This window comes from Amia ocellicauda, chromosome 9 (assembly GCF_036373705.1).
Source record: "Amia ocellicauda isolate fAmiCal2 chromosome 9, fAmiCal2.hap1, whole genome shotgun sequence".
Taxonomy (NCBI): domain Eukaryota; kingdom Metazoa; phylum Chordata; class Actinopteri; order Amiiformes; family Amiidae; genus Amia; species Amia ocellicauda.
Window position 1 is genome coordinate 30,263,317 of NC_089858.1, and position 9,224 is coordinate 30,272,540.

At 40.9% G+C, this 9,224-nt stretch overlaps 1 non-coding gene across 1 annotated transcript; it reads right to left on the reverse strand.

The window, feature by feature from the left end:
- Positions 1 to 8,387: 8,387 nt before the first annotated feature.
- trnay-gua (transfer RNA tyrosine (anticodon GUA)) lies at positions 8,388 to 8,475 on the reverse strand. Its single transcript is given in 2 exon segments — positions 8,388 to 8,423; positions 8,439 to 8,475. It is a non-coding gene; the product is annotated as a tRNA-Tyr (tRNA).
- Positions 8,476 to 9,224: the final 749 nt, after the last annotated feature.

The window sequence follows — 9,224 nt, forward strand, 5'->3', positions numbered from 1 at the left end:
ACTGTACACAGATGAAGGATTAAAATATATAATTTCAAGCAGGCATAGCCAGTGGCGGGACTAGAGTTCACTTTCAAATCGAAAGACAGCCATTACCTAATGGGAAGAGCCTTCTAACCTGCCAATCATTAAAAGCATGTACCAAAGCTGCCCAATAGGGGCCCTGCCATTTCTTCTTCCACCTGCCTGTGAATGTGCTGACGATTTTGCTTGCGATCCTAAAGCTTGAGAAGTGCGCTCTCCTACTCGGATTTAGGTTTCCTCATCAGATTATATCCTTCGACTACTCTACTATTATTCCTCTTCGGAGCTCACACTGCAAAAAATACAAGTCTTATCAAGTATATTTATCTTGTTTCCAGGCTAAAAAATCTAACCATCCTTAAAATAAGATACATTTCCTTAACAAGCAAGATAATAACACTTGTTTCAAAGAAAATTTGCCTTGAATATGTTGTATTTTGTATTTTGTCCTTGTTTTGTCTTTTTTCACTTATTTTAAACATTTTTTTTTTTTTTTAGCTTGAAATAAGTGAAAAAATTCGCCATCGCCAACCCCCCCCCCACCAACAGACTGACCAGACTCGACCTATGGCAAGCCTGCACCCAGGACTCCTGGGTGCGAACAACGATGAGCCACGGATACGCCCTCCAATTCCACTCTGCCCCCCTGCCCCTTCAGGGGGGTGCTGACCACTACTGTCAGATGTCCCAAAAGGGCTCAAGGTCTCTCTCAGGAGATCGCGTGATGCGGGAGAAGCGAGCGATATGACTAATGGCCGACGAAGACTCTCGACCTGGTTTCTACTCGGGGTACTTCCTGTTGCCAAAGAAGGAAGGAGGCTTCAGGCCCATTCTCGATCTGAGGGGTTTCTTAAGAAAAGACCCTTCCGCATGTTGACTGTGCAGCGTATCCTCCAGTCTGTCCGGCCGGGCGACTGGTTCACGTCAATAGACCTCAGGGATGCCTACTTCCATGTCCCCAACCTCCCAGCACACAAGAAATACCTGCGCTTCGCCTTCCAAGGCCAGGTGTACAAGTTCAATGTGCTGCTGTTCGGCCTCTCACTGGCTCCCCGCACTTTTTCGAAGTGCATGGACGCAGCCTTGGCCCCCCTCAGGACAAAGGGGATAAGGATCCTGAATTACCTGGACGACTGGACGACAATCGGCCAGGTCCCCCTCCACCAGGGCCCAATATACTTACAAGTGGTCAGTTTTTCAGAACTGGTGTCTAAGGAAAAGTGTGGATCCTGTGTCGTGCCCCATACTGACAATCCTATGCTTCCTGCAAGAAGGGAAATCTGCATCCACACTGAAAGTTTCTCTGGCTGCCATCTCAGAATGTCACGATAAAATTGACAATGCCTCCTCAGGAGCACATTTCCTGGCGATTCAGTTTCTGAAAGGTGCAAGGCGCTTGAGGCCACTGATAAAGGACACAATTCCAGACTGGGACTTGGAATTAGTGCTGAAGGGACTGAGCGGTGCTCCCATTGAGCCCATCTCCACAATGGAGCTCCGCTTCCTCTCGCTCAAGGTAGCTTTTCTTGTAGCGATAACATCGGCAAGGAGAATCAGTGAAATTCATGCCTTGTCTGTAGATAAAGCCTTTCTGATCTTCTTGGGAAGCAATGACATATTCACTCTCAGGACGAACCCAGCCTTCCTGCCCAAGGTTGTGTCAGCTTTTCACATAAACCAACCTGTTGTCCTGGAATCTTTCCATCCCCCTCCTCATGAATCGGATAAGGACCGCAGACTACACACACTCTGCCCTGTCCGGGCTTTGAGGTGCTATATGCGCAGGACTGCGCAGAGCCGCAAATCCAACCAGCTGTTTGTCTGCTACGGTTCCACCACCAGAGTGTGGGCGGTTTTAAAACAGCGAGTGGCACACTGGGTGGTGCATGCAATCCAGCTCACCTATGAGACTGCTAATGTTCCCATGCCTGAACATCTCAGCGCACTCAATGAGGGGACAAGCCACGTCGTGGGCTCTTTTTCACAGTGCCACACTGCAAGAACTGTGTAATGCTGCAACCTGGTCCGGTCAACAGACCTTCGCAAGGTTCTACCGCCTCAACGTGGCGGACCGGCTGCGTCCAGGTTTAGGCACCCAGGTACTTCAAACTGCTAGCCCTCAGGCGCCGTGAAGCTCTGCTATCCTTGTCATTATGGGTTTAAGCTTAGTCAGGTGTCAGGACTCATGACAGCTCTGGTATAATCTTCCCATTAGGTATTAGCTGTCTTTCGATTTGAAAGGTAACAATAGGTTATAATCATAACCCCGGTTCCCTGAAAAAGAAAGACAGCTATTACTCTTCAGGGGTCGCTCAGCCAGACGACCTTCCTGATGAAGAAATGGCAGGGAGCTGCAGTCAGGAGGAGACTTTTCACAGATGGCGGGGACCCTATTGGGCAGCTTTGGTACATGCCTTCAATTATTGGCAGGTCAGAAGGCTCTTCCCATTAGGTAATGGGCGGTGCGGCACAGTTTTCTTCCATGAGAGTGGGGGGGATCACATTTGGGGGCCCCCCCTCAGCCCGGGGCCCCAGGCAATTGCCTAGGATGCCTACCCCCTTGATAATAACCTATTGTTGTATAAATGGGTTGGCCAGGGGCTGGTCAATGGTCCATACACCATGACAGAAAATTAGTGTTTAACACTAACCCTAAGGGGCATGAATGAATCCTATGATTGCTGATTAGAGGTAGAAGTGATTAATCACTTAACCCGGAGTTCTTCAATGTGGCAGATAGTTTGGTCCAAAAGGGTTACTTCACTAGAATTCTTTAACATTCTTTATACTATGAATAGTCAGTGTCTCTACCTCGGAACTGCAGCACAATTTATTTCTCTCTCTCTCTCTCTCTCACACACACACACACACGCACACACCTGTAGAAGCAGAACTTCAGAGGAGGCGAACAGCTGCTGACTCTCAGTGGCTTTGAGTCAGTTTCTTTTCCAGCTCAGGGTGAGTGGCAAGACACAGGTAGGACAGTTGGAACAGCAGGGCCGTCTTCTCTGCAGCTGGAAGCATTTCAAGGAACATATCCATATCCTTCATGAACTGTTGAGCTGGCACCAGTTCTGAGAAACATTTTTCAGCATCAAAATCAGCAAGCAAGTCAAAGTTTATTAATTCAATAAATATTTCCCCCCGGACCATTTCTCACCACACTGAAATCTATGGAAGCCCACTACCGCCACAAAAAATAAAAAAAGCGCCCTTTTTTTTTTTTGGTCAATTTGCTATCTCACAATTATGACTTACTATCTCATAACTTCAACTTAGTATCTAGTTATTATGACTTACTATCTCATAATTTTGGCTTACTATCTTGTTATTATTATCTCAGATTGTTTAATAGCAGTTTATATTGGCTTCTTAGTGCGGAGGGACTGAAATACATGTCATATATATATATATATATATATAATAAAAATAAAAAACACCCTAACTCATGTATGTTTCCCTATCTTATTTGTATGCATCAAACACAAGACAAATTTTTAACTCCAGTTTGTTTTTAGTAATCTAGGATATTGTGTTGCAGACATTATACTTTCACTATACCGTGTTTTATCAAACAATGACAATTAATTATAGTGAGTTAAAATGTACCGAGATAATTATAATAATACAAAGGAGAGAATAAATCCAAAGTGATAAATAATCAGCTGAGCACAGAATTAAACTCACAGCTAAATCAGAATCCGTTGAGCACAGCAGCTTGCATCAGCACCTGGGGCAGTGTGGGGCATGCTTCACATTTTCAAAAAACCCTTTTATGGTGTAGCAAGGAGGCACTGCATTGCTTATGTGAGGATCTAAATCAGGGGTGGGGAATCTTTTTCCTATCAAGGGCCATTCGAGTGTTCACAAAAGTATTCACGGGCCACAACCTTAATTAATACACCTGCATCAAAACATTAATACAGATGAAACTTACATTTTATTGCAAGAACAAATCACTTTTTTCTAAACGTACACACTGCTGTTAAAACATAAATAACTATATAGCCCACAATTAGCAAAAAGCTCAAAACGGCATACAATAAGATTGAAACAAGTAAATATTGGAATAATGATCAAAATCAGTATTTTATAGTTCAAAAATAACTATTGCATTTATCAAAACATAATTGTACATAAAGTAAACATTTGCAAAACTGTGTAAACTTTGTTTTCAACATACAAAGCTACAGTGTATAAAATCAGTGTATTTCAATAATTTACTAGATATTTATCCTGCATACCTGACAGCTCGGGACAGTCCAAACAGGACAGTTTCTGCACTTTCCCTGCAGGAGCTCGTACCTCACACTGCATTGTGACAGCCCTCTCCAGGTGAACACTTTTACTCCACGAATATATAGCATCGCAATAAATGCTCCTCCGCTGATAATGTCCGTGAATCATTATTTTGGTGGATGTGCTGCGCTATTGCTCTCTGTACTGTAGTAGCAATCGTGTATTGATCAGTAGAGTAAAAAAGCACTCGATGCCATCTGGACCTGCGTTTCACTCGCAGTGTTTTCACAGCACAAACCCACAAATGATCTGTCATTCCCAGTATCACTGATGCCCCTGAATGAGTCATGTTCATATACACGGCATGTCCAAAACGAGCTCTCTTCAATCTCCATTACCAATCCATGTTTATTTGCGGGTCATCACTGTATCCGCTCGATCTGTCTGCAGTTAAACACCTGCAATGCTTTACAATCTGTATTTTTCACGCACATGAAAGACTGTAGACGGGTAGAGATGGACACCTGAGTGCCAGACTGACTCTATTGTAAAGGGCAGACAGGATTATGGGTTATATTTGAGTTATTATGTATTTAAATGACCGGTGAAAATATCCCGATTTTGGCTATTCTAGGTAAATGTGTTTATAACTTATTTATTTTTCTGTGTATGGAGTTAAAACGCAGTAGAGATGTTTATTACATAAACTCGGCGCTTCTAGTGTTGTGACTGTCACAGATTTTTTTTTTCAAATGGACTCTAGCGCCGGAGCAAACAGCCTCAGGGGCCGAAGACAGCCCGGAGGCCGGACGCTCGCCACCCCTGCTCTAGTTTCCTTCAAGACTCACCCTCTCTCCAGTCCTGACAGAAAGGTGGGTGTGGGGGCAGACATTGTAGCCTACATGCATAGACAATACAAGTGTGTAACACCTTCTTAATGTTTCCGAAAACATGAAGTGAAACCAGTGGACGGTTTTGAGAATACTAATTGGTCAGTACAAAACCAACAATAACGTTTTAAACAATGCTTGCTATAATGTAATATCAGAAGCCGTATGTGTTGTAACATTTCTAATAAATGGGCCTGTTTTTACTACAGAAACAATTTTATCAATAACAAGGTTCCTGCATTAATCCACATAGCTGTGGTATCCATTGCTTTGCGTCACATTATTATTATTATTTTAATTTAGATTAAGCATTTATCCATAGCGATGTACAACGTTATACAAACGCAAAATTACAATGTTCTATAAGATACACCATAGGCGTAATTTACGCCATTTTTGAAATGTGGAAATTCCCCTGTACCTTTTGAAAGACAGAAATACAGTCTCACTGAATACCTGTCTGCCTCCCTCAACCTACCCGCCATTTTTAATGAAAGTTCCTCCTTGAGATGCAAACAAGGTCTAAAATCACTATGCATTTAATTGCGCATATTGTAACTATCTGGGACTGGGGGGGTCATGTGGGGTATGTGTTTGTGTTTGTGTCCTTCCTGTTATGATTATGTAACTTTGGGGTTTAGTTACTTCCGGGGGTCAGGGGTTGGACCCGCGCGGGAACACGTGGGGGCCGTGATTGGGGGAGACAGTCACGGGGTGCAAACTAATAAATAAAGGTGCCCCGGGGAACGCGGGTAGAGAGTTGATGGCGTGATGGCGTGATGGCCAGATGGCCAGATGGCCAGCCATAAAAAGCCTGTCGTTACTATATGAAAACCATAAAACAAACGTGTTTTCCATTGGAGACGTCTAGCTACGGTAATGGCAAAATCTAACGCCACAAACGTATACACTGCGTTTAGTCTTGATTACTTTGTTTATGTATGTATGTATGTATGTATGTATGTATGTATGTATAATTTGTATAGCCGCTACATTATGACTCGCACATACACACCCTTCAGAATAGTCCTATAAGACTTCGGGCATTGCTATTCAAAACATTATAATGGATGGGAAACCTTTTTTGTTTTGAGTAGCTTAGGGAGGCAACAATCCGCAAGCTTTGTACCTGGTTACATTCTGTAAAGGTTACTAACTCTACCGAGCGATACAATTGAATTCCCACGCCTTTTTAAATGTTGGCAGGCAAGAACATTAAATCAAAATATAGGGCTGTTGAGTTTTCTAAGAAATCACTTTATATCCACTTTTAGAAATTAGTGGGTAATTCATAAACAGTCCGTACTACGTTGGCCCTAAATTGCAAACACATACAAATAAAGATGACTTTACAATTAAAACACCAGAAAACTTAAAATAGTGTCTACAGACTTTAGAAAAGTGTCTGCAAACTTAAAAAAGTGTCTACAAATTAACAAAAAAATGTGAATTACAAATTGGTATGTTGACAAACATTTCATTGCATGTGTAAGATTTGAGATAATTTCACAGATATTTATACACACATTGTAAAAAACAACTCCATATAAGGAACATACCGACAAAGCAGATTTTAACTGAAAAAAATATAACATACTTCTGCTTTTGGTCATCCTGGGTTTGTTATTGTGTAAAAAGTTTTTTTTTTTATTTATGGCAAAAGTCGCAACAGTTAAAATATATTTCTATTATGGCTTAATGTTACTTAACAATAGACTTGCTATAGCACAAATTAAGGCTTCCAGCAAGTTATCTGGTCTGTGAGCCAATAAGTAATGCAGTCTACTTGTGTTTTTGTGGACAAAGGTTAGCAAATAAACTTTAACCCATCTGTTAAATAGTGTAATTTCGTATGAGCAATATCAGACTTCTGTATATCCTTTAGTGTATAATGTAATGTAAAAATGACACAGCACAGAGAGGCCTACAGAAAGGAGGAAGAGCAGAAGCAGTTTCAGAACTAAGCACGTTCCCTGACTTGTGGAGCTGGAGTTAGATCGTCAACATTAAAATGTTACTGACAGTTCTTTAGATTTTTTTTTTAATGTGACTTTACATGAAGATGTTTAATTATGTTTCAGACAGTACCTTATTTAAATTAATAAAAAGAGTTATAAATAATGTTTATGTTAAAGAAAGCATTGTCCAAAATAGTATATTGCCTTGAATGACTCCTAAAAATTGCCCAAATCTAAATCTTAGATTATTATTTATTATTATTATTATTATTATTTTATTTTTTATTTTTTTGGGGGGGGGGAGGTTGTATGATGCTATGATGGTACAGATCATAACATTTTATTTTTGTTTTTATAAACCACTATAATATACATAAATACACATTGGTGCTGTGCATAAGTCAGACAATTGAAAAGGATTGCGCATGTCTGCTGTTGATGAAATTGCCAAAATGTGACGCTGGTTATGCCACAATGCTACTGCACACAAGTGCAAATGACTGATTCCAAACCAATGTTTAAAGTAGGATACTGTTAGTGCAAATTGAGCATTACATATCTCATGCACTACAAGCTGAGGAGCCTTTCCCCTGCTCTTCAAGAAAAAGATTTGTCAACTTGGGTCTTATTTGAAAAGCACCTATTTCTCCCTCTGGTGTTCACTTTCAACAGCTACAACTGTTATGTGCTGCAACGTTTTAAATGAAAGAAGAATACATGATTGATTTGTATTGTTGTTGTTGCTGTTTGTTCTGTCTTACAGAAAGGGTGTTTAAACACAATGACGATAAGACCTTGCCCTGTTTTTCCTTAAATAAAGATCTCCATTGAGCAGGATTTGAACCAGCAACCTAAGGATGCCTAAGTTGTGCCACAACAGTCCTCCACTCTAACAACTGAGCTATTAAAGGGAGAGGTTTCTAAGGTAGGACTGCAAATTGTTTTCCACACGAGACATGGCGAATCCTATGGCCCACAGCTAGATGTCATGCAGCTATGCCGTGCCTTTTTCTGCACTTCTCCAATACTTTGATCTAAACGCAAAACTGCCTGTGCCAGAAAGAGCTGATTGATAGATAGCTAGATAAATAAATACATCATCACTGGTGGAGAACAAAGTGATCTGAGCTTGATACTGCTAAATGTTATGTGATTCCCTGTTTTAGACAAGCCGGTATTCCATGAACCCGTAGCATGTTTTGAGCCATTCGAGCAGTTGGGATGTTGAATCACAATGTGGGAAGATGTTGACAGTTCTCAATGATAATAAAAACCCTCCTTCGAGCCGGATTTGAACCAGCGACCTAAGGATGCCTATGTTATACCACTACAGTCCTCCGCTCTACCAACTGAGCTATCGAAGGGATGGAACCAGAGCAGGCCTGCATGATGTTCACCTTGGGACATATATTGGGGCCCATTGCCCACAGCTGGGTGGCTTCAAGCCATCCTCTGGTTCTTTTCATAATTCACCTAAACTTTGATCAGATTGCAAAACCCGCAAGAACACTTGTGTATAATACTTACAGTGGACGATCATTCCACAATTTCAAATCAATACATAGAGAAAAGATTCAATGAATAGATGTTGATATAAATTAATCAATACATCAGTCTTGAAATAAATACACAAATACATAAGTACATGTTGAAATAAACACAGAAATTAATAGACAAATGTCCATGCATGTATTTACTTTCTTCAGCGTTCATGTTTTCATTTATTTCACAAATGATTTCAACATGACTTGATTCCTTTATGTTTGTATTGATTTATTCTCGTCTCTGTGTATTTCTTTTTAATTGTGGCATGGATAGTCCTCCATAATTACAGGGGTTGGATAATTTGACATGGAATGTAATACTTAAAAGCATAAAGGTGAGTGTAATGTAGCAGGTAGAATTGAAAAGGATTGCGCATGTCTGCTGTTGATGAAATTGCCAAAATGTGACGCTGGTTATGCCACAATGCTACTGCACACAAGTGCAAATGACTGATTCCAAACCAATGTTTAAAGTAGGATACTGTTAGTGCAAATTGAGCATTACATATCTCATGCACTACAAGCTGAGGAGCCTTTCCCCTGCTCTTCAAGAAAAAGATTTGTCAACT